Here is a 3721-nt window from a genome sequence, read left to right on the forward strand (position 1 = left end):
ACTATTAGGAGTGATTTTATTACTTTTTATTACTACAATTAACACATGCTTAACAAATACTTATAGGATTGTGTGTGTTGGTTATTTCAAAATAAAGTGTTATGTTTAGGCAAATGCGTTACAAAATGCCTCATTATAGAGCAAAATGCAAAACAAAAAAATTCTTTGTTCATGTTATCAGAATGTTGGATAACATTATTACTATTACATCGTGGATAAAATTAGCATTCAGTCTATACAAGACATTTGCAAGGCAAAATGTAACAAAGTGAGAGAAAAATGATTTTCATTCCTTTCAATCATTTCTCGTCTTTTACTTGTCTTTTTTGCAATATTTAGTTCAAAATATAGCATATAGCTGTGTATTTTGAATACATTACCAACAGTGTTGGGGAAAGTTAGTTTTTAAAAGTAAGGCTTTGCAGTATTAAGTTACTCCCTAAAAAAGTAACTAATTATGTTACTTAGTTATTTTGAATGGAAAGTAATGTGTTGCATTGCTTTTGCTTGTTTGTTTTTAATATAAAAAGTTCTCAGTACCAAAGACATCAGTTAATAAAATGGGATTAAATCACTGATCTATAATAGAGAACAGTGGATTAAATACATGAAGGATATTTGTGTTATTTAACCTATTTAATTATTGCAGGTTTGCGTTGAATTTCACTGTTTTTATTCATTTTGAGGAATACTGTATCTGTTCTAGCGAGTGAGATGAATTAATGCATGTTCACATTTATTCTAGAACTGAAGTGACATCGTGCTCACAATTTCTCTCAACATGGGGACAGGAGAGCTTTTAATCAATAAACGGGGGAAAAAGTAACTCAGATATTTTCTTGTCAATTAAAAAGTAATGCGTTACTTTACTAGTCACTTGGAAAAGGTAATATTATTATGCGTTACCCCAAACACTGATTACCAATAGATATTAGGTAATATTATTTAGAAGAAAGGTAATAACCTTAATCTATTTTATTGTCATTAAATTGGGTTTCATTTATAAAATGTGCAAAGATGTAACTTCTTCACCTCTAAAGAAAATAGGGGTTTAAAACTGTACCTTTAGGAGTACAACAGCTTGTCGCTGGAGCAGTACCCTTAAAAGGACATCTTTGTACCTTTTTTACCCCTAATAGGTACATATTAGTACCTAAAGGGTACATATTACTATTCTAAGGTACTAATATGTACCCTATAGGGGTAAAAAAGGTACAAAGATGTCCTTTTAAGGGTACTGCTCCAGCGACAAGCTGTTGTACTCCTAAAGGTACAGTTTTAAACCCCTATTTAACATAGTAATATGTACTCTTATGGTACTATTATGAACCCTTTATAGGGGTAAAGAAGGTACAAAGATGTCCTTTTGAGGGTATTGCCCCAGTGACAATCTGTTGTACCCTTAAAAGTACAATTTTTGCAATTTTTTTCTGAAAGGGTATACAAATAAAGTTTATCATTATTGTTAATTCACATATTATGTTCTTAATGTCTTTTGAAATCTTTTAGCATCACATTGTTGAAGTAATGATATAAAAAGCGAAGTTAAATAAGTTTCTTACCTTTCAGGATTCTTCCCTTTCCCTCTTTTCCTGTTTCCGTCCTGTGTCCTCTGTCTGGAAGTGTGTTCATGTGTTCTTTCTGATGCTGTGTCACACAGCAGCTTTATATACCTGCATCTCTCTCCTCTCGTCTTCACCTCTCCCCCACTCTGTCATTTATGTTTATCTTCACTCTATTCTTTCTCTCTTTTCTTTCTGTCTGTGTACACAGAATGTTTTACTGCTGATAAGATGAGTGAACCTAAATTGCCTAAATGGCTAAGTTTTCAATTCAATTCTATTCTAATATGTTCTAATATTATATTATATTGTATTATATTATAACTATTATATTGTGTTAAAAAATATAAATTGACATTAGCAACTTAAAAATATTGCACATTTTTACTAATAAGTATTTTTATATTATATCATTGTATTGTGTTTTTACAAACATAATTGCCAAAAATGTTTGAGTAAACTGGCATTACCAATTTAAAAACATTGCATATTTGTACTAAAATAAGTCTTTATATTATATTATATTGATGTGTTTTTACAAACATAATTTCCAAAAATATTCAAATAAATTGGCTTTAGCAACATAAAAACATTGCATATTTGTACTCAAACAAGTCTTTTTATATTATATTATATTGTATTATATTTTATCATATTGATGTATTTTTATAAACCTAATTTCTAAAAATATTTAAATAAATTGGCTTTAGCAACTTAAATACATTGCATATTTGTACTCAAACAAGTCTTATTATTAGTGCTGTCAAGCGATTAAAATTTTTGATCTAATTAATTACACGGTGTGGCGATTAATTATTCTAATTAATCGAATTTAATCGCACATATATACAGACATCACAAAAAGCATTTTTTTACCATTTATTATTGAATACAAGCCTATAATCAGGGGTGCACATAAGTTTTTTAGCCTGGTTCTCATAAGAGTACCTGTACCTCACACTACACATAGTGGGACCCATTAAATATAAATGAATAATAGTGATAGTAATATATACTTCAAAAAAAATTAAAAACAAAATAATAAAGTGTGGTAGTTGTATTATGATTTAAAATTATATTAAACCTAAAAATAAAATGATAGTATTTATTTTTTATGCGGAATTTTCATCATTTTCAAACCTAAATAAGCAAGCTTTTATTTTGGCGGGTTGCCGGCAAGTATGTAATGCAAAAGGTGCGCGGAGTCGCGGACCCATGTGGCCTTGAGTATGCGCGTTCCTGATTAAAGAAGGTTCAGTGATGAGGGTCAGTAAATAAAATGTCACGTATTTGCACTGTGCTTTGAAAACGACAGCGAATGACCTATAATTATGCTTTCATTTTTAAAATAGAAATCCTAGGAAGTATTACAGTTTGTCGTTTTAAAATGGTACTTGTACATTAACAACGTAGGTACGCAAATGCGCGCTCTTATTTACACAGCGCATTTTCTTATTTTGGTCGCGCATGCGGGCCACTTATGTGAACCCCTGCCTATAACTCTTGACGGTAGTGTGTCAGAGGAAGGGATTCGAAATGCATCCATAAGCCCCTTGTCTTCCAAAACATTAACATGCTTTGAGTTCAGGTGGTATTTTAAACTAGAACTGCTTGGATGATAGGCAAATTCCTTGTCACAGAAAACGCAAATGACTTTGGTTTTATGAATGGCTCCACTAGCATCTCTTTTATACTTACAATTACCCTTCAGCAAGCCATGTAGTTCTTTGTCCTTTTTGTTTTGTTACTAGCTTGCTGCAGTTCTACAAAGTGTAACATTACAGGTCTATAGGGGGGAGGGGCGCGTTAATTGCGTTAAAAATAACGCATTATTTTTCCTGGTGATTAATTAATCTAATTAACGCGTTAAATTCCCAGCCCTACTTATTATATTATATTATTGTGTTGTATTGTATTGTATTTTTACAAACATAATTGACAAAAATATTTGAATACATTGGCATTAACAACTTAAAACATTGCATATTTATACTAAAATAAGTCTTTTTATGTTATATTATAATATATTATATTATATTGATGTATTTTTACAAACATAATTGCCAAAAATTAATAAATTGATTTCAGTAATTTAAAAACATTGCATATTTGTACTAAAATAAGTCTTATATTATATTACATCGATGTATTTTTACAAA

The 3721-nt window shown here is 30.2% G+C and overlaps 1 protein-coding gene across 1 annotated transcript in view; it reads right to left on the bottom strand.

Annotated features, from left to right (window-relative positions):
- The window catches only part of msmp2 (microseminoprotein, prostate associated 2), a 3119-nt gene extending 1492 nt beyond the window's left edge, over positions 1–1627 (bottom strand). The window contains exon 1 of the mRNA XM_073822531.1: positions 1563–1627. The gene's annotated coding sequence lies outside the window, so the exon portion shown is untranslated. The remainder of the gene's footprint in view (positions 1–1562) is intronic.
- Positions 1628–3721: the final 2094 nt, after the last annotated feature.

The sequence above is a fragment of the Garra rufa genome, chromosome 17 (assembly GCF_049309525.1).
Source record: "Garra rufa chromosome 17, GarRuf1.0, whole genome shotgun sequence".
NCBI classification, from domain to species: Eukaryota; Metazoa; Chordata; class Actinopteri; order Cypriniformes; family Cyprinidae; genus Garra; species Garra rufa.